Consider the following 22,581-nt stretch of genomic DNA (forward strand, 5'->3'; position numbering starts at 1 on the left):
TCCAAGGGAAACAGTCTTGGTGAGGGTGCAAGAGCATCATGACTGCCAATCAGGAGGGGGAGAGGGAGGGCACAGCTCCTTGTTCAACCTGACTCAGCAACCCCTCCTCTCTCCTGTTCTTCCTGAGTTGGAACTGCCTGTGTCCAGAAAGGCACCCCCTCCACCCTCCCACACCTCCCCCTAAGGTGAGGACAAGTGGTCACGGCCATGTCCAGACAGACCACCATTCAAGTACCTCCGAATTAGTTCATCTGGCAATGATTCATAGGGCAGGGTGGTGGAAAGTACAGACCTGAGAGCCTCAGTGCTTGGCTTTGCATGCTGGCCTGATGGCTCATGACCCCTGGGACCTTGAACAAGTCTCTTAACCTCTCTGTGCCTCGGTTTCTTCATCTGTAAGAGGCAGTTCACACTGGTACCTTCCTCTGGGGTTGCTGTGAGAATTAAATGAGTGAAGGTGTGTAAAACACTTAGGGCAGAGCCTGGTTACAGTGTGAGCCACACAAGCGAATCTAAGTGAGAGATGTGCACGATTAAAAGTATGCTAAGTATTATGCTGAGACAGGGACCAGGCAGGGGACCAAACCCAGTCAGGGGTAGTCAGAGACAGCTTCCTGGAAGAGGTGATGTTTATGCTGAACCCTGAGAGATTAGTAAGAATTAGCAAGGTTAAAGAGTGCAGCAGGAAGAGGAAATGTCATGTGCAAAGGTCCTGAGGCCAGAGATAGCCGAAGAGCTCAGGGAGCCTGGAGTGAGATGGTAGGGGGTGGCAATGTTGAGGAATATAAACGAAGACGTGGAGGTGACCAGCCTGGATTCTAGAGAACTTTCCAGGCCTTTTCAGTGTCCTCTTCCAGCCCATTTTGCTGTCTTCAAGGACTCTCTCTGCCAGCCTTGCTAATCTTAGAGTCCTCAGAAAGAAGGCTCTCCTCCCTCCCCGCTTTCCTCTCCTCCCAGGAGGAGAGAGCTTGTTGTAGAGGGAAAGGGCAGAGTTCAGTACCAGCTTGATCTGGCCTGAAACCAGATGATGTCACTGTCTTATTCTGTGGCCTTGAGTCATGTGACCTCTCTGAGCTTTAGTTTTCTCAACCGAGAAAGGTGGTTGAGGGGTATAATAGCTGATGAATGGCTGGCCCAGTGTCCAGCACATAGTAGGTACTCAAAAATGGCAGAAGTTATCCTTCCACTGTGCTGTAGGGCCACAAGGGCAAAGGCTTGGTCTGGTCTCTGGGTATATCCTGGGAGCCTAACATGGTGCTGGCACTCGTCGGGACCTATTTGAGCGTCCCTCAATTACTCCTTTGGAAGAGTTATTCATTGATGCACGTCTCCTTATTTCCTACAATGAAAATTTATTGTAGGCCTACTGCACTCTGTGCTGGCAAGATAGCAATAAACTAGACAAAAAAAAAAGGTCCCTGTCTTTAAGTGGCTTATGTTTTTTGGGAGAGCTATTGCAAGGGCCGAAGAGCCCTTCCCTGTCTGTTCTCTATCTCTGACAAGTGAAACGACCCAGACAAAAGGATTGAACCTCCATCGCCCTATCCATTAGCCTAGCTTAGAACAGTCCCTGTGCTCCTGGCTTCCTTGGCATTTTCCATGATTCTGCTCCTGGCTTCCTTGGCATTTCCCATGATCCCACAGCAATGGCTTCCTGGGAATTTCCCATGATCCCACAGCAATGGCTTCCTGGGAATTTCCCATGATCCCATAGAGCTGGCTCCCTTGACATTTCCCATGATTCTGCTCCTGGCTTCCTTGGAATTTCCCATAATCCCATGCTGCTGGCTGCAGGGGAGGCAGTGACTGTGACGTGTGTTTGTCCTGTTGGGGGTGGGAGAGGCAGGTCAAGTAAACATTTGGAGAAGAGAGCAATCTAAGGTGGTGGGGGGGAGTCAACCAGGGGAAATGGGCTGAGAACTGGTGTAGAACTAACGTTTCATTTTCCACAACGAGACGCAAAAACCCCATTTAATTAAATTACTAATGTCAAATTTTTAATGAACCTGCTTCTGCTTTGGGTTTTCTTCCTTTGAAATTAATGACTGGAACGTCACTATAAATAAAATTCGATTCTTTTTAAAAAGTCACTCTCAAACGCTCACTGCTCTTTACTTAATGAGCTGTTCATAATCATACCACTGTGACCTGCTACCTTCACTGGAACTTGGGTGTGACGAGCTGGAGACTCATTTCCAGCCCCACCTTGGAATCAACCCACATGGTAACTAGTATCCAGGAGGACTCGGGTTTGATCCCTGGCCTCACTCCATGGGTTAAGGAACCAGTGTTGCTGTGAGCTGTGGTGTAGGTCAAAGATGCGGCTTGGATCTAGCATTGCTTTGGCTGTGGTATAGGCCAGCAGCTGTAGCTCTGATTCGACCCTAGCCTGGGAACTTGCATGTGCCGTGGGTGCAGCCCTAAAAAGACAAAAAAGACAAAAAAAAAAACCAAAAAAAAACAAAAACACCAAAACCTAAAAAACAACCAAATTTCACCTTTTTATAAGGACGCCAATCATACTGGATTAGGACACACCTAATGGCTAAGGCCCTATTTCCAAATAAGATCATATCCACAGGTACTGGGGTTGGGGCTTTGACATATCTTTTTTTGAGGACACAATTCAATTCATAACAGGGCTGCCATACAGATTCAGTAAAGCTAGAATTATAAAACTCACCATTGAGTTTCTGGTATGTTTTGGGCCCTGGGCTACAAATTTATTTTACTTAATCCTCAAAACAATCACGTGTGATACCTATTATCCTCATTTTAGAGATGGAAAATACTGAGACACAGAGCACTTAAGTAACTTCCCTAAGGCCACACAGCTTCAGAGCTAGATTGTCAATACGGGTCCTTCTGGCTCCATCATTCAGCACCCTCAATTTTGTGGGGTTTTTTTTTTTTTTTTTGCTTTTTAGGGCTGCATCCACAGCACATGGAGATTCCCAGGCCAGGGATCTAATCGGAGCTGTAGCCGCTGGCTTACACCACAGCAACGTCTGCGACCTACACCACAGCTCACAGCAACACCGGATTCTTAACCTACTGAGCGAGGCCTGCTCCTCATGGATGCTAGTCAGATTTGTTAACCACTGAGCCATGACGGGAACTCCATCACCCTCAATTTTGGAATAAACACTGCTTCTGACAGAGACAGCGCCCAGCATCAAGTGGGTGCATAATAACCAAGAGTTCCCTTCCTCCCTTCATTATTCTAGACTCCGAGACAAGATGAAGGGTGATTACCTGATTGTCCAGATTTAATTGTCTGTCTTTTCTTCTCCAGTCTGGTTTGCCAATCCTGTACTTTTGAATAATGTCAAGGGTAACATTTAAAGTGTGGCCTTTTGTAATGTGTCTGATGCACAACTTCTGGACAGACAGAAGAGATCGGAGATAAGCCACAAAGCCAGGATTTCTAAGGCACAGCATTCTTTGATTTTTGGATTTTGCCCATGCAGTTTTTTTTTGGCACAGATATTATACCCGTTTATGTTCTCCCATATATAAAACTTCCCTTTGATTGCTTACAAAGTGAAGAGTGGGATATTTACATCCAAAGCAGCCCAGCACAATGTTATTAAAGCTGTGCCTGACATTGAACAATTCCATTGTAGATTAGCTGTGGGGAATTTTGTCCCTTCTACAAAGCCCCGGCTCTTGCCAATCAACGTGATACTCTCAGTGATTGTATGACAATGAATCTCCACTGTGGTTGGAGTGCAGTAAAAACGACATCATGCCTTCTTTTATTTTTAATTTGAGACTTTAGTTCCCATATTATAATGAAGAGTCGTTTATGCTCTCTGGACAAGGACCCTCCATATGTTTTCATTTCTTATCTTCCATCAAGTAACTCGTTTCATCTCCATGGCCATACGGTTGATACAAAGTGGCAGGATGGCTGGGAGAAAGGAGGAAGAAGAATAGGGGACATGGAGATTGTGTGTGTGGGTGGGTGGGTGGGTGTATTTGTGGGGGCGGTACTTGAGGGGGAGTAGGCTAGGTCAGGGGAGGGAAGAATAAATACCATTATCTTTTGAGCACCCACTTTGTGCTAGGCACTTCTGCGTCACATGTTATTTAGTTAATCTTTAAAACTCCCTTACTTTCAGCTGTTGGCTTTGTAAACATAATTTATTGCACACTGACTATGTGCCATCCTCATTATCAAGTGCTCTGTGTATATTTCCATCCCCCAAGTTGTCTTTACTTACTGTCTCCATTTCCTCTCCTCCCACCTAATATAGCATAGAGCTGATATATTCATGTGTTCATTTTTTTTCTTTTTCGTTTTAGGGCTGCACCTGTGGCACATGGAAGTTCCCAGGCAAGGGGTCAAACCAGAGCTGCCGCTGCCAGCAGACACCACAGCCACGGCAATGCCAGATCCGAGCCTCGTCTGCAACTTACATTACAGCTCATGGCAATGCCGGATCCTTAACCTATGGAGCAAGGCCATGGATCAAATCCACATCCTCATGGATACTAGTAGGGTTCTTAACCTACTGAGCCACAGTGGGAACTCCCATTTGTTCACTGTTTTTCTCACTCTGCTACAATATAAGCTCCATGATACAGACATTTTTAAAAAAATCTATGTTGTCATTGTCTGTGTCCCAGTTCCTATGACAGTGCCTGATGCAGAATATTACCTCGGTAAAAGTTTATTGAGTGACTTAATGATCATATTTAATCCTCCCAATAACCTATGGAGAGAGAGGCTATAATAACTGCTGAGATGAGCGTGAATGCCAGAGAAGTTGGAGCATGACCCAGGCCCCATAGCTCACCGAGGTTAGAGCTGGGTGTCCACAGCTGTGCCTGGCCACCAAGTGCGTGTGCTTTCTGCCTGCACTAGGCGTGCTGGCGCTGACCAGTCTACACAGAGTCCGTGGTGACTGGTGTACCTTGAAACACCCTCACGGGGGACTCACACTCATTCTCCTTGTGGAGGTGACTTAGATTGGCAAGCAAGCCAGTCAACGCCTAGCCTAGTCCCATACATTTCTTACTTCCTGTCAATAAAACAAAGGCTGGGGTGCCAGGGCCTCAGATGTGGTACTTACGCAGGAGTTTACAGGGCCCTGTCCTGCCAAGCCTCTCCTGGACTAGCCTCTGGCATAAGTTTTCCCAAGTGAGCTGATTCTCTTAGCTCATGTTTGCAATTTTGCAACCTTCAGCATCAGGATCGCGTGGGGGGTTTTATATAAATACTGATGCCTAGACCTGTCCCCAAACCCATTGAATCCGAATTTCAGAGGCAGAGCCAGAGCCCCTCTTGGTGACTAAAGCAGAGCTGAAAATGAGAACCACTCGCAGTAACCTATTCATGTGGGTGATTCCATTAGCCCGGTTGGGATATCACTCTGAGCTGTGAACTGTTCAATCTCCAGCGCCTTTCTTGTTATCGGGCTTTGACTTCTGGGAGCAGCAAGGCTGGCTTCTCCCTAGGACGCCACCATCCCCCATAAATCACTCTTGCTCTCTCCTTCCTTCTCATCATCTCTGAATCATCCCTGAACGTCTCATCATCTCTGGCCTGGATGTCTACACCCAACTCCCATCTCCCTGCGGCTGCGCTGCTCCCTCTAATGCATTGTCTGCACTGACGCTGGAGTGAGGTTTCTAGAACGGCAAATTCACCGTGGCCCTGCCCTGTTCTCCCAGCAGGAGCGCTTGTGCCAAAAGCAGTTTCCCTACGACCAAGGTGCACAGGCAAATGCAGGCCCTTTGGCCTTTTGCATGATGCATGCAAAAATACGTCATGATTTTAATGATTAACAGAAATAAATCAGTGAAAGAAAAGGAAAACAATGCGAACTCTTCTATCACTGTCAGGATAAATCCAGTCTTGGGCTCCCACAGCCCCATCCTTCTGTGATCTGACCCCTGCTGGCATTTCCTACCTTATCTCTTGGTCCCCCAATCTTGCCTCCCCCACTTCCTCTGTGAATCCCTCCTTGATACCTTTAGTGTCTTGTATAAACTGGGAAACCCCAGGAGAACACACCCGGACAGAATGTAACTTCAGGTACAATGTCCTTGGGAAGTGGCTCCCAGAAGCCCGGAACTCCCAGCCCATTCATTACGCAGGCTCACGCTGGTCATTGGGTTAATTTCACAATCGAACAAGCCCACATTTGACATGATTGTGTTTTTTTTTATTGGACCCCACTTGGAGAATTAAGTTGGGCTTTTACTGGCGCTTCAATTCCTGCACTTGTCATACCACATTACAATTCCATCATTCATTCATTTCCAACACCCTGACTTCCAAACGGGAGCTAAGCCTGCTCGTAATTGTTTGTTTAGGTGCCTATTTTCATCTCTGGACTTCCCCCAGGGGCAGGAATGACATATTCTTTATTTATCTAGTGTTTGATTTAATGCCTGGCAGGAGTACCCTGACGAAATGTGTTGAATGAATATATATGTGTGTGTCTGTGTGTATGTAATTTATGCTACGTGCATTTAAAAATATGCATTATATAGAGAAAGCTACAAACTAAAAGCAGGGTTGGCAACCTTCTTCTGTAGAGAACCAGAGAGAAAATATTTCTGGCCTTATCTCTGTCTCAGTGATTCAGCTTTTCCACAGTGGTACAAAAGCAGCCACAGACCACACACGCTCCAACCAAGATTTCCTTATAAAACAGGCCCCCAGCCCAGAGGCCACCGTTTGGCCCCCCTGAACTCATGCTAACTCAGTTACATACTTACCCCGTATGTACAATTTTGATCTCAGGAACTTCCTCCCCTCTCCCCACAAGAGAGAACGGCAACTAAGAAAGATTAGTTTTGCCTGGAGTCAGGGATAGGAGGGGCTGTGAAGGGAGTGGGGGGTGGCCGTGCAGGGGAGAGTCCTGGACAGAAAGTGACTGGCAGGGAGGGGGCAGGGAGGAGACAGGAGGTTGGAACTTGGGGCCTGAGACCAAAACCACACTTCCTTTTCCCTTCCTTGTGGCCCTGGGGACAGGGGGTGTTGTGCTGGCTACAGTGAAGGGCTCGCATCTTTGCCTTCAGTCCCTGCTCTTTCCTATCGAAATAGAATTCATGTGAGTCCTCTGGGTGGCTCTTTAGGTTGTATTTGTAAAAGTCATTTTACCAAAAGGAGCTGAATTTAAAGAGCTGAAGGGGCATGTAACTACTTGGAATAATAGATGGTATCTTTCTTTCTTTTTTTTTTTTTTTTTTTTCTTGTCTTTTTAGGGCCACACCTGTGGTATATGGAGGTTCCCAGGCTAGGGGTCGAATCAGAGGTGTAGCTGCTGGCCTATGCCACAGCCACAGCAACTCAGGACCTGAGTTGTGCCTGTGACCTACACCACAGCTCACAGCAACGCTGGATCCTTAACCCACTGAGTGAGGCCAGGGATCAAACCTGTGTCCTTATGAATGCTAGTCAGATTTGTTTCCACTCAGCCACGATGGGAACTCCTGGAATAATAATAATAGTCACCTCTGGGGTATTTAATATGGGCGGGGCACTTAGTACGTTATCTGGACTCCTGTATTTCATCTTATTCTTCCAGAGGCACTATGACAGTTCCTTTTCAGGGGTCAAGGGGAATGAGGAACAGGGGAGCTACTCTGACTCTGTCATAATGATGGCTGGCATCAGGGCGGGGTTGACACTTGAGCCACTCGATCTCAGTGCCAGTGTCCTACTCAGGCTGTAACCTTGATCTTCAAGGCCTGTGTTTGTTTCACTGCTTTCCCTGCATGGAGGCAGTGCTCTGAGCACCCACACAGTCCCTCTCCTTACCAGGCCTAGAGTCTGCTTGACCAGTCAGAGCCCTCGCTGGCCCCATCCCCCACCCACAACCACCTGGGGCTGTGGGGCATCCAGCATCCCACCAGCAGGCTATCAGTGGGAATTCTCCTTGACACACTCCGTAACCATAGGGCCCCATAGCCTCCTCTCTTTCACTTGCAATTCTTTAAAAGCAACACCAAAAAGATTACGTCATAGATTCCACAATAGAGCTGGCCCGTTAAAATACAGGATACTCAGTTAAATTTGAATTTCAGAGAAACACAGACATTCCTTTTTTTCTTTTTAGGGCCCCACTTGCAGCATAGGGAAGTTCACAGGCCAGGGGTTGAACTGGAGCCGCAGCTGATGCACCCTCCGTGATGCAGCCTCTATTGCCCTCTGCAACCCCCAGCCCCGCTGTTCCCCTCTCAACCCTCCCGGTCCTCAGCTCGCCCTAGCACGGGGATTCTTCACCTCGTCTAGACAGAGCAACTCTTGGAGCATCCATGGTCCCCTATGGAAAAACAGGGCAAAAGCCCGTCAGGGTTAAGCTTAGAATAGCCAACTGCAATTGAGACCTAATAGGATTATTTGCAGAATGAAGCCTAGAAACATTTCCCAAAGTACCTTCTACGTAACAGAGGCTGAGAAATGAATTCCAAGAGGAAAGCATTCAGCGGGTCAAAGCAACTTTGAAAAATGCTTCAGAAATTCTCTCCTCGGGGGAAAAAAACCAAGGCTTCTACGTTTCTCTCAGAGGTTCTGCAGGAGAGAAACCTGTTTAACCTTTGCTTCAACCAGAGTCTCCAAAAATTTGACTCCAGACTCTCTCCTCTCCTTTTTTCTCAGAAACATCTATTAGCTTCTGAATTGTTTTTGTGGAACACGCCCTGGGACCAGCTAGAATCCAGATCAGATAAACCTGAGTGGCTTTGTTTGCCTTCTTAGTCATTATCATCATAAAACAACAAGAGACATGATAGTTAACATTTACACAGGCCTTTCCAGGTTAACCGGCATTGTTCTTACAAACAGGACTCCCTTTGGCCCATCCAAACCTAGGTTTTGCTGTGGGCTGGGCTGGCCTGAGGCCTCCCAGACCCCAGTGGTCAGTAGCCTGGGGACTGGTTATCAATTCTTACCCAAGAAGTAAACTCATCACTCCCCGTTGAGGGCAGCCTCTGCTACAGATGGGCAGAAGCATTGGTTCGTTCTTGTCATCTGCCAACTTTTAGAGCAGGTCACGTTTTCTGTTTGGCTGTGGCAGAATGACCCTTGACCTGCTGGGCCTGGACTTCCTGCCAGAGGTCTGTGGCCAGGGCCAGCCAGGTTTGGTCCCCAGCCCTGCCACCAGCACAATGGAAGTTGGGAATCCTGAACCAATCCAACAAAGGGGCTCAAAGAGGAGGTGGTTATCTGGTTCAGCTGGGGGTCCTGTCCTGCCGCTGGGGGGACAGGATCCTGGAGAGGCTGCCCACACCAAAGGTCATCCTATCTCTGCTGGGGCTGATTCACCAGCTGCACAGTCGGCCTAGCTTCCCCCTTACCTTCAACAGGGCTCTGCAGGCCTCTCCCCAGGGCTGGTCTTAGCCCCCTGAATCTTACTGGCCAGGAAGGAAATACTACTGTTTCTTTTTTCTTTTCTTTTTTCTTTAGGGCCGTACCTGCGGCATATGGAGGTTCCCAGGTTAGGGGTTGAATTGGAGCTAGAGCCCAGCCTATGCCACAGTCACAGCAACGAGGGATCCGAGCTGCATCTGTGACCTACACCACAGCTCATGGCCACACCAGATCCTTAACCCCACTGAGCGAGGCCAGGGATCGAACCTGTGTCTTCATGTATGCTAAGCAGATTCGTTTCCGCTGAACCACAACGGGAACTCCATGAAATACTGTTTCTATGCACCAGCTCTGTCTGGGATGCCCATGGCAATACCCCGCCTGCCACCTCCAGCCTTGTTTCCTCCGCTTGGCTTCCTGTCCAGGGCCATGAAGCCCCAGCACACTTCCCGGCCATCTCTCTTCACTTGCATCCCCTGGGAAGAAGCACAATATTTCAAAGGCTTTGGACCCCTCCGTGTCCTGCTAAGAACTAGACAGAGGGGCCTGGAGAAGAGCTGAGAAGTAAGGCTTCCAGACACCATCATCCACCTGTTTCTTGTATCTTCCTTTTTGCCTTTTTTTTTTTTTTTTTTTTTTTTAAGGGACGCATTTGTGGCATATGAAAGTTTCCAAGCTAGGGATCCAGTTGAATTGGAGCTATTGCTGCCAGCCGATACCACAGCCACAGCAATGCCAGATCCAAGCTGTGTCTGTGACCTATACCACAGTTCACGGCAATGCCAGATCCTTAATCGATGGAGCAGGGCCAGGGATCGAATCCATATCCTCATGGATACTAAGATTCGTCTCTGCTGTGCCACAACGGGAACTCTGACCACAGCACTTTGAAAGAGCCATGCAGGGGTCTGCTCCTAAAAGGCCACCCCTAGATCCTAAGAAGAGCAATTCAAGAATGGTCCTACTATGCCTCAAAGCAAAATGCAGGTGACACAGAGGCCTGGAGGGGATGGATACCAGCCCAGGAGCCTGTCCCTTCTCTGCCTCTCTCTTCACCGCCCTGGGCTGCCCATCAGCCGGTGGCACCCAACCTCAAGGAGGATGGGAAGGAATAATTCAGAGCTCTTTCCTGGAAGAGACGGGTGGTATTTTCTTGGCAGAGAAGGGAGGGCATTCCAGGTAAAGGAGCTGGTGCACGTCCAAGAGCACCAGGTCCCCTGGTGGGTTTCAGGCTCTTGTCCCTCGTGTGACTTATTCCTAAATCCATCGCAGTCCCCGTGTACCATCCTGGGGAGGATGGAGGCAAGAGGCCCAGGAGAACCGGAACCACCCTCTGTCTCCCACCAGCTGCTAGAACCCAATCACACTGTTACTGGGACAGTTCCCCAAAGGCAGACAAGCTCTTAACTCTGGCTCCTGACTGCTTAGAGCCTGGAGTCACAGCTTCCCCCAGAGCCTCCGGTGTGTTTCTAGACACCGGGGACTCCACTCTCTCCTTCCCCTTTGTCCAAAATCTGAACTTGACTCACAGTCGCTGCTGCCGGCCACCCTCTCTGACCTTCCCACCCTCTTTTCCTTAGGCCACTCTATTAGGGCTGGAGGAGGGCTCCAGAAGCAGGCCTGATTGTTTTTGCTCAGCCTCGAGCAGGAATCTGTGTAAAGGCTAGGGCCACTGTCACTCCACACTGTCAGCTGCCCAGCAGGCACACTGGCTTACAGAAGAGCTGCTCATTCATTCATTCGCCCATCCATCCAATCAATGTCTTAGCACACAGGTGGTAGGCTGGGGGTCCCCCAATGCCCACCCTCCCCGCCCTCATTATGCTTACACCTGGAGATGGTATGCTTTTACTTAAGAAACTGCCAGAGCCCACCCAAGTCTGTGGCCCCTACAAGTGACATTTGAGCGCCTGCTCTGTGCCAGGAATTCTGCCCCACCTTACAGACCTGATCACCAAGAAAGATGGGTCTCTTTCCAGACCTTCTCCTACCCATCTACCCAGTCCCCACTGCGGGCTCCCTACCAGCCTCACTCCTTCTCCAGGCCCCTGAACTGCTTCCACCACCACCTGCCTAGAACAACAAATCCAGTCACCATCCTTAAGCTTTCTGTGGCTCCCTGAGGCTGGCAGAGCAAACGGGCAACTTCCTAGCAAGGCGTTCAGGGCCCTTTATAATCAAGGCTCAGCCACCCGTTTGGGCTTTTCTCCCACAGTTCCCACCCTTCCCCCACCCTCAGCCAAGCTCCCCCCACCCCTAGCAACTGTCACCTCTCCTCCACTGACCTCTCCCTTAGGGCCCCTCATGCTCCTAGGCCTCTGCATTTGCTGCCCCCTCCTCTGAAAATGTCCTTCATTCCTTCCTATCTGGGAGCATCCTATCCCACTTTTAAGACTCAGAGCAAATACCCCTTATGAGAAGGCTTCCCCTTCTCCACCATGCATGGCACTGGCCTCCATGAAGACACGCAGTCTAAAAAGCTGGTGGGGAGGCCACGCGTCAAAGGAGGAGAGAACTAGGAGATCAGAGTCCTGGGAAACCTGTACAAACAGGAATGGGTGGGGGCCGTGGTGCCCAGAAGGATCCTGCCACGACGCCATGGCCAGGGATGTGTAAGTGCCACTGAGAGCTGGAGGCAACAGGAGAACAAACAGAGCCACTGGATTTAAGGGCCCAATTATGGAAGCAGAGGTATTACGCAGAGGTAAACAGTGGCACATAGAGTGAAAGGCCTGAGTCAGCAGGACCCGAATGGCCGTGGATGATCCTCAAGTACCTCAAGCTCTTTTCTGCCCCAGGGCCTTTGCACAGCTTTCCTGGGCCCAGAATTGCTCTGGCCTCTGCTCATTGTGTGGCTCATTCATACTCCTCAGTCAGGTTTCAGCTCAAAGGTTACCTCTTTGGAGAGGCCCACCCTGCCACTTAGCCCACCCTCAGTTATCCTCTGTCTTAACACCCTTGATGTGACCTTCAGAGCATTGACCACAATGTGTAATCATTTTATGTGTTTTTAATTGTTTTTTCTGTAGTTTCTCCCTCACTTCCTGTTAGTACGGAAGCTCTTTGAGAACAGGGACCTTGTCTGACATTTCCGACCTTTAGCGACCCACGCAGAGCAGACACTCGGAAACTCTGTATTGAATGAATGACTCTAAGAATGAATGGAGGAAGCAGTGAGTAGATGCGCAGCAACCTCCATGTACCTGCACCTGGTTTCCTGTGAGACGGCCTGCTGTGCCCTTATCATGGGCCCCTCCTTACTGAGCTTCCTTCAGTGGCTTCTGTCACCCACAGACTTCCTAAGGCTGTAGGAGGCATTGTTTATCAGATTGACTGCAAGTGTCAAAAATAAGCTGGCTGTCTCTCCAGCCAGCTAGATGAAAACTTGGGCACAGCCAGATGAAACTCTCCAGACTTCCTTGCAGTGGGGTTCTCTGCAGTGGAATATGGGCAAAGGTTATACATGCTACTTCCAGGCTTGGCTCATAAAAACCTCTGCAGCCTCTTCCAGGCTTGGTGTAGCTGGCCAGACCTGAGGGGATGCTGCATCTCCAAGACGGAAGGAGGCTTCATCCCTGAACTACCATGTGGAGGAAGCTACCCCACCGAACTGAACACCTGCCCAGGACGGATACCAGGATAGGAAGTGGGCTTCCAGTTCCTGGTCATGGAAATCTGAGTGTTTTTTAGTTGCCACAGCCCAGCCCACCATTCTCAGAGCTCTGACCTGATCATCCTTATAGTCAGGACCAGCTTCTCCTACATGATCCGAGTTCTGGCTGGTTCTGTCTGTCCCGCAGTCATGACCTGTGCTGACTTGCCATGTTTCCCCGATGACTGCAGCTTGGCCGACCCGGGAGCTTGCCTTTCTCTGAGCTGTCTACCTGACAGCATCTCTGCTGCTCACAGACCTTAGAGCCTGCAGCCCTTTCTGGGCTCCATGGGCGTAGAGCCCAAGTAGGTCTCTACCACTTGTGGGTCAAGAACTTTTTGAGAAAGGATAAAACTCATGGACTCTTCTCTTCCCAGGATCACAGGACACACCGATCCCTGAGGTTAGGTACAGATCCTTGGTGCTTTTGTCCAGCATGGCAGACCTATCAGCCCAGCCCCAAGTTCAAAATATCCAGATTAGTTACCTACTGTATAACACGGTGAACTCTACTCAATACTCGGCAATAACCGATACGGAAATCTGAAAAAGAATGGATACACATATATGTATACCTGCTTCATTCTGCCGCACACCTGAAACTAACACAACATTGTAAGTCAACGATGCTCCAGGAAACATTCGTTTTAAGATATCCAAGCCAAACAAGGGCTTGTCTGATAGTCAACTCTGCTCCCTAGGGGAGATGGGTTGATTTCATCCACCCATAGCCAGCTACGGCCATGTCCAAAATTTATCAGCCTGGTCCTCATTGGCTGGGCACTTCCTATGGACTAGACCCTGTGCTGCGTGCCTTCTATGCACAGGAGGCAGGATAAGGTATTAATAAGAGTGCAAGCCCAGGGCTCAAGAATCCCAGCATCACCACTTACTGACAAGGGCTTCACCTCCCTGATATTCAGTTTCCTCATCCAGAAAGCAGAGGTGTTTATAGATAAAGTTACACTAACTTTAATTAAGGGGATAACTGCCCCATAGGGTAGTTGTGGGGTCAAGTCAGAGAATCCACGCAAAGCACCTAGCATGATGCTTGGCATGAAACGAGGGCTAGTTTCATTGCCTGCAACCCCTCCTCTTAGCTGTGAAGTGGGTGCTAGTATTATTCCAGCTCTACAGGGGAAGAAACTGAGACTGTAGACATAAAATAACTTGCCTGAAGTCACCAACCTAGTAACTGAAATGATTGGTTCTTGAACCACTACACTTGACTGCTTTTTATAGCTGATTGATACAGGGTTGCTATGGAAACCTGCAGGACCTTAGATGACACCTGGTGAGGCAAGGTGAGGGGCACGTGGGGGCACTGAGCAGGGCGGAAGTCCTGTGGGGAACACTGACTTAGCCTGGCCACCTCAATACCCTGAGTATACAGTTATGGCCAAGCCTGGGGTGGAGGAGAAGGAGGAGTGTTCACCACAGGAATTACCCACAGTGGCCAAAAGGGGGAAATAACCTGAGTGTCCATCAATGGATGAAGGGATAAGCCAAATGTGGTATGTCCATCCAATGGAATACTACTCAACCTTAACAAGGGAGGGAATTGTGTAACAGGCTATAACACGGATGAACCTCAAGAACATCACGCTAAGTGAAACGAGTCCCCGAAATACAAATGGCACACACTCTACTCACCGGAGGTCCCCAGAGAAGTCAAATTCACCAAGAAAGAAGGTGGAACGGTGGTCACCAGGGGCTGGGGAAGGGAGGAACGGGGCTTAATATCGTCTGTGTGCAGTGCCAGCCAGGGAAGATGAACCAGGTCTGGAGACAGAATGTGGTTCCAGTTGTACAACAACATGAATATACTTGATGCCACTGATCTGTACACTTGGAAATGGCGGACTTTGTTATGTCTATTTTATCATGATGGGAAAAAATAATTTTTTTAAAGGCAGAGGCAAAGGTGCCCGCTCAACCCGGTGGGCCCCGCCTCCTCGGCTGCCCCAAGGAGGAGGGAGGGTGATTCCCGAGGGGAAGGGGTCTGCCGAGCCTCCCTGCCCCATCCCCAGCCCCCTCCCTCCTGCCTCATTTCCAATTCCAGGTCCATTTATCATCAAGGAGCTGCCGGAGATGGAATGTGAATTAGGAGCGCAGCTTGATTTTGTTTTATCTTGTTTTCCCCATGAGGAGCTGAGTGGGGCGGGGCGGCAGTGTGCCGAGCCTTGCTGTGACTTGTCACCAAGCAAAGGCAGTGTCAGCTTCCAGGCAGGAGGCTGAGTGTGGAGGATCCTGGGGCCTGTGCAGGAGATGCTCATTCCAAGAAATAATTACTCTCTGTCCCTTCAAGTTGGCCCAAAAAATAGAACTCTGAGAAGCAGCGAAGTTATACCTTCCTAATTTAGTCTCCTCATTTAACCTGGGCCATTCCTAGAAAGGCATCTGGAGACAGATGGGCCAAGCTCTGAATTTTGACTCCCACTTACTGGCAGGCAGTCTTGAGTGAGGCTCTTAATGGCATTTAGCCTCAGTCTTCTCATCTGTAGAATGGGGATGATGAAAGTGTACACATGGTCAGGCTATGGCTAGAGCTGATAAAATGTACTATGTAAAGGGCTTGGCATACATATGTTCACGTGGGGGAGCTGACAATTCCATCACTTTGTTATTGTCATCATCACCTTCATCAGCATCATCATTTTTTTTTTCATTTTTGCTTTTTAAGGCTGCACAAGAATCATATGGATATTCCCAGGCTAGAGGTAGAATCAGAGCTGCAGCTACCAGCCACAGCCACAGCCACAGCCACAGCAACTCCAGATCTGAGCTGCATCTGCTACCTACACCATAGCTCATGGCAACACTGGATCCTTAACCCACTGACTGAGGCCAGGGATTGAACCTGTGTCCTCATGGATACTAGTCAGATTCGTTACCACTGGGCCACAATGGGAACTCCAGCATCATCATCTCTAAAGGGCTACTTTAAAAAAAAATTATATATATACATGCACACATGCACTATTATTAGACAAAATGAAGTGCTGGGATCTGATCTGCCTTCTCTTGTTCCCCTCTCCACTCAAATGTTCCACAAGCAGGTACCAAACCAGTTATATGTAAGGTTGCAGTGCTCTCTTGAAGGCCACACAAGGTGGGGTGACCTCGACCTTGGTGCTGGGGAGGTGGGTGCTCACACAGAGGCTGGAGCCCCATGTTCCTAGAGGCAGTTAAACACACCAGATCTGAAGCTTGCTGAGCCCAGTTCAAAGAGCCTGGGCTTCTTTTTATTTCTCTTTTTCCTTCCTTCCTTCCTTCCTTCCTTCCTTCCTTCCTTCCTACCTTCCTTCCTCCCTTCCTTCCTTCCTTCTTTCTTTTCTTTCCTTTCTTTCCTTCTTTTCTTTTTTTTTGGCTGCACCTGCAGCACATGGAAGTTCCTGGGTCAGGGATCAATCCAAGCCTCAGCTGCACCCTGTGCCACAGTTCCTGCAATGCCAGACCCTTTACTCACTGGGCTGGGCCAGGGATCAAACCTTTGCCACCATAGAGACAATGCCGGATCCTTAACCAGCTACATCAAAATGGGAACTCTTTTTGTTTTTAATTGTGGAAAGACACACATGACATAAAGTTACCATCCTAGCCCTTTCTAAGGCACAGGTCAGGCATTCAGTACCTTCGCATTGCTGTGCTGTCCTTACCACCCTCCAGCCACAGAACTCTTCATCCTATGAAATGGAAACTCCATAAACACTAAGCACTAACCCCCTGGCCCCTGGCAGCTGCCATTCCACCCTCTCTCTATGAACAGGGCTCCTTATCATCCTTGAGCATAAGGTCCTCAAGGTTTATGGACATTATAGCAAATGTCCAGCCAGTGGGGGCCTGCTTTTTTAACTTAGGAAATAACCTGCTTAACTTACTGTAAGGTAGCAATACACCTGAGAGCTCTTCCAAGGATGGGCTCTCTATCTACCTGTTGCTCAGACCAAAACCCTAGGAATGGTCCAGAATGCTTTTCTCCACCCTCACATCCAAATCATCAGCCAGCCCTACTGACAACACCTGAATGCATGCCCTTCTCTCCAGCTTCAGCGCTGCCTCCACGGCCCAAGCCACCGGCATCCTCCGCCAGGTCCCCACAGAGGTCTGCTAACAGGACCCGACTCTACTCTTGTCCCCACACAGCCATTCTTTGCGCAGCAGCCAGGGTGACCTTCTAAAACACAAGTGACAACATGCACCTGCCTCGCTGAAAACACGTCAATGGCTTTTTCTCTCCCTTCACTTACAACCCGTGCTCCTTACCTGGACCTACAAAGACTCCTTGGCCAACCTCTGCTCCTGTCCTGTCATGCTCCAGGCACACTGGCCCTTCTTTCTGTTCCTCAGACTCACAAATCCCGTGCCTGTCTCAGGGCCTTTGCATCAGCTGCAACTTCTTTCTCCCTGGCCAGACTTTTATTCTGATGTCTGCTTAACTCTCGGGTCCTCAGAGAGGCCTCCCCTCATCACACAAATGAAAGAAGTCCCCAGGCCCTCCACCCAGAACTGTTCTTCTTCTTCTTCTTTTTTTTTTTTTTTTTGATCTTTTTAGGACCACATCTGCAGCTTATGGAAGTTCCCAGGCTAGGGGTCTAATTGGAGCTGCAGCTGCCGACCTACACCACAGCCACAGCCCCGTGGGATCTGAGCCACATTTTCAAACTACACCATAGCTCACCATAATACCAGATCCTTAACCCACTGTGTGGGGCCAGGGATCAAATCCGGGTCCTCACGGATACTAGCTGGGTTCATTACCACTGAGCCACAATGGGAACTCCAACACTGTTCTATTTTAAATCTTTGTGTGGCACTTACCTCAATGGGTCACTTTCCCCCTTTGGTTTACTGTCTGTCTCCCCCACTAGAATGTAAGCTCCATGCCTAACCGCTTCATAAGGGTAGACCCAGAGCTTGGCACAGTCACTGCCCAATAAATATTCATTGAATGAACTGACAAATGAGCAATTAGACACAATGGATGCAAAGCACTTTGCGTGGGGTCTGGCAAGAAGTCACACTGGATGGCAGTCATTATGATCATTGCTGTCAGTTATTATCCTGGACCTCCTGCCTCCCTGATCTGTGCGGCCAGCCCTCACTTCAAAATTCAGGACACGATCAGTGAGTGTCCAGGACTTTCTGTGTCATGATGGGAGCTGAGCTCCTCCAAGGGCTTAGTGAGAAGGTTTGGTGCTTTCCTGAGTCCTTTGTCCAGGGTTGATTTCCAAGAATTCTACACGGGCCTAGCTTCTTCCCAGCTGGCCCAAGGCACCAAGACAGCTGTTATAAGGCCCAGGAAAGGTGTGGCCAGGAAGGGCCAGAAATGCAGGCCTGGTGGGAAGAGAGAGGGGAACAACTGGGAAAAGGCTTCCTCCTGGTCCCCAGTCAGTGAAAACCGTCAGGACCTGAATGGTTCCCCAAATCTGGGTTCCCTGCCGCAGAGACAATGACCAGTCCCTGACTGTGCCAAGGAGCGTGTATCTTTATTAATGGACCTTCTGGACTTCCTGCCACATGCCTGCTGCTTGACCTATGAACTCTACCATGGTGTGTGCATGTGTTGGTGCTGCTGCTCTGTGCTTACAAATGCCAATCTGAAAAAATAATCAAACAGCTCTTTAAGTGATGCTTCATGCAGGGTTTCCATGGCAACGCTTTATGAAACAGCGATGAGAACTTTGGCGGGTTCCCTTCCCCTCCTCCATCCCTGCCTGCCACAGGGATCCTGGCTCCAGGAGACTGTGCTTTTCCAAAGCAACTGCTCTTCCTAGCTCTGGACCTCAGGCTTATCACTCACCCTCTCTTTGTCTCAGTTTGCTCATTTATGAAATGGGGACAATAGCAGTATCTTTCTCATAGGATAATTCTGAGAATGAAATGAGCTGGTGAGAGTTCCCATCGTGGCTCAGTGGTAATGAACCTGACTGGTATTCATGAGGATGCGAGTAGATCCTCATGATCCATGAGGATCCCTGGCCTCCCTCAGTGGGTTGAGAAGCTGGCATTGCCATGAGCTGTGGTGTAGGTCTCAGACAAGGCTTGGATCCTGCGTTGCTGTGGCTGTGGCACAAGCTGGCAGCTGCAGCTGCAATTAGATCCCTAGCCTGGGAACGTCCATATGCTGCAGATGTGGCCCTAAAAAGTGGGAAAAAAAAAAAAAGAGCTGATGTGTGTAAAGCATGTCTTACATGATTAGTACAGTAAGCAGAGTTTTAAGAGTCCCACCCCCATAAGACCCTCCCCTGGGTGTAGATGAGACCCACGAATATGATGGGATGTCACTCCTATGATTAGATAAATTTATTTGGAAAGGGGAAGGAATATTGGTTTGCAGATGTAATTAAAGCCCAAATTAGTTGACTGTGAGTGAATCAAAAAGGAAATTGTTCTGGGTGGGCCTGACCAAATCAGGGGAGCCTGAAGGTTTGGTGGTCAGAGATTTGACATAGCGGGGATTCTTCTGTTGATCTTGAAGATGCAAGCAGCGATGGCTCTACAGCTGCAGGGAAATGAATTCTTCCCACGCTCAAGTGATCTTGAGAGAGGTCCCCAAGCCTCTGATAAGACCCCAGCCTCGGCTGACACCTCGCTTTCCATTTTGTGAGACCCTGAGCAGAGAACCGAGTGGAACCATGCACAAACTTTGGACCCAGGAACCTGTGAGATGATAACGGTGTTTTAAGCGACCATGTCTGTGGCAGTTTGTGACGCAGCAATGGGAAGCAGATAGTTGAGGACATGTTCTCTGTTGCTGGTGTGACAGCTCCCTGGCCCCTGCAGCCACCACAGCCCTCACCAGGCTGTGCTGAAACTACCCCCTTATCTCCATCTCCCTGCTGCCCCGTGACCTTCCCAGTCAGGTGTGCGAAGCAAGCCTGGGTTCGATTTTCAGGTAATCTGGCTGCCATGTGAGATCAGATAACATTCTCTTCCTTCTCTGTCACCATGAAATGATGTCTGGAAATAGGGTGTCGTTGATATGGATGGAAAAGGAAAGCACCTGCTTTGCTGGCTACGGTCATTTTCCTCTAGCTGGACGAAGTCAAACAGGAAGTGTGTGGTGACAGTAGCTTAACTGCCAGTGTGAGAGACTACAAAAGCCCCAAGTCCATGAGGACGGTACCCGGCACTGTCCAGTACAGTGCCATGGGCAGAGGAAGCTCTCAGAGATACTAGTTACATCAAAAAGGAGTTTCTAGAGTTCCCACCGTGGCTCAGAGAGTTAAGAGCCCGACATAGTGTCCACAAGGATGCAGATTTGATCCCTGGCCTCGCTCAGTGGGTTAAGAATTCAGTGCTAGCTGCAAGCTGCAGCATAGGTCACAGAGGCAGCTTGGATCTGGCATTGCTGTGGCTGCGGTGTAGGCTGCAGGAGCAGCTCTGATGTGACCCCTAGCCTGGGAACTTGCAAATGCTGCAGGTGCAGTCCTGGAAAGAAAGTGAAAAAAAAAAAAAAAAAAAGACATTTGCTGTCTTCCATTCTGTTCAAACCCCTCAGCAGAGGCAGCCCCGCAGGCTCTGGCCACGCCCTCCTCTCTGTTCTCCTGTCCTACCTCTAGGTGACCAGCTCAGTCCCTGTGTGCCTGGGATGCATCCAGGTTTAGGACAGAAAGCCCCATGTCCCGGGAAAGCCTGGGCAGGACACAGCAGCACCGGGGGTCACCTGCCCCCTCCCCTCTGACTCCTGCCCCCTCAGGCAGCAGCTCCTCAAATGTGCCAAACTCAGAGGCACCAAAGCAGCTACACTTCCATCACTCAGGTGTCCGCTCAAGCATTAACTTCTGGAAGAAGCCCTCTTGGATCAGCCTGTCCAAAATAATTCAACTCACCGCTCTCTTTCTCTGGCCCTGCTTTTGTTCCTGCAGGCCACTTATCCCAATCTGAATTTGATTATTTATCTGTTGATCTGTCTGCACACTAGAAGCCAGCCTCCGTAAGGGCAGAGACTGTCCTTTCATTGCTGTGTCCGAGTGCCAAGGACACAGGACAATGAATGAATGAAGCCTTATCTTCTACCTGGACTTGCAGCCCCCCTCCCAATACTGATCCCCACAAGAAGGCGGCCCTCTGGGTCTCAGGGTCTGCCTGCCATGCCCCTGCCCCCTCGTCTGGTCCCTGGTGCTGTCCTGTCCTTGTCCTCCATCTGAAGCTGTGCCATCACCCGGCCTGTTCTCCTCCTTAAGTCAGCCTCTCAGGGATCCCCAGAGGACGCAACCCCAGGATGGGTCTCAACCTCACTCCTTTCCCTCTGTACTGAAACCGTCTTTCCTTTGTCAGGTTTGAGAAATCTCACATCTGCTCTGTTGCTGCATCCCTCACTCAATTATTCAACACACCAAGTCCACGGGAGCCCGACGCACTCATAGACATTATCAGACCACTGGCTTGGAACCTTTGTGCTCTCTGGCAGCCGTTTCTTCCTAATTATTCATTCATTTATTTTATAACTCTATGGAGTAGCCTGTGCCAGGCACCAGGGACAGGGCCATGGATCAGACTCAGACCCCGCCCTCCAGGGACACGTGGGCTTGTCGGGGAGACAGACGCATAAGCAAATAATTACAGGGAGATGAGGGGGTGCTGGAGCAGAAGGCTGCACTGGGTGCTGGGGGAGCCCGGAGGCCACAGTCACTTCCCAGGAAAATGGAAACTCATCTGCCAACCTTTCTGAGCCAGAGAATCAGATGCCTCCTCTACCAGCTAACATTTTCTTTGGAGCATGAGAGTTTGGCAGTCCTTTGGTGGTGTTTTGAAGCATCTACACATAAGTGTTTAAAATTCCCCTTGACTGGGGATAAATCTGGTTGGAAGGCGACGCTGGGAATGGTGAGGTATGGGGCAGCAGTGCTCCAGGGCGCATGCCCGTGGGGCACCAGGTCTGGCATGGGCTATGTTGCCCATCCTTTCTCTGATCTCTGCATTTGCCCAGATAGCCAATGGGTTTCCACCTCCACCTCCGGTTCTCTCCCGTTCCAAGGTAGCACTGGACCTTAAACTAAATCCTGTCTACCAATGGGACAGAGCCCATAACTGTCTGCCAAGCCCTCACTAGGCAGCTGAGTCCTACTTTCAAAGGACAGAGTACCCAGAACACTGGCTTGGAGGGGCGCCCCCGCATGGTCTCACCCTCCATATCAGACCCCTGGTGTTTGGGTTCTGCAGTTGCTGGGCACTCTCTTTGGCGTCAGCAGTCTGACCACTTCTCCCAGTTCAAGCCCAGCCCAGTCCCCACCCCCACCCCTTCCCCACAGCCTGCCACCCATGTCTCCTCATGCCACAGAGGGCTAGACTGCTGTGCTCACTGGAATGGGGTCTCCTCGCCTTAGCAGACCCTCTACTATTTAGAAAGCAGTGGCCGCCAATGTTTCAGTGACAGCTGGGAGAGGGTGGCCATGTCATGTAGCGGTTCCAAGCAGGGTTCTGGAGTCAGACAGACCAGGGCTCCAGTTCAGCTGTGTGGCTTGGCGAAATCCACAGCACCTCTCTTGTCCTCAGGCATCTCATCTGTGAAATGGGTATTACGGGCTCGGAGGTATTGAGAGAATTAAATGAGATGGATCATGGGAAACACTTATCACGGATGCTGGTGCATAGT

The 22,581-nt window shown here is 49.7% G+C and overlaps 1 protein-coding gene across 10 annotated transcripts in view; it reads right to left on the reverse strand.

Moving 5' to 3' along the window:
• CSMD2 (CUB and Sushi multiple domains 2) overlaps positions 1-22,581 on the reverse strand; it is a 646,878-nt gene that overhangs the window by 429,641 nt on the left and 194,656 nt on the right. The window lies entirely within an intron of this gene.

This window comes from Sus scrofa, chromosome 6 (assembly GCF_054392235.1).
Source record: "Sus scrofa isolate SSC_HxYL_T2T_F1_AM1 chromosome 6, Sscrofa_HxYL_maternal_Yorkshire_Landrace_v2.0, whole genome shotgun sequence".
Taxonomy (NCBI): domain Eukaryota; kingdom Metazoa; phylum Chordata; class Mammalia; order Artiodactyla; family Suidae; genus Sus; species Sus scrofa.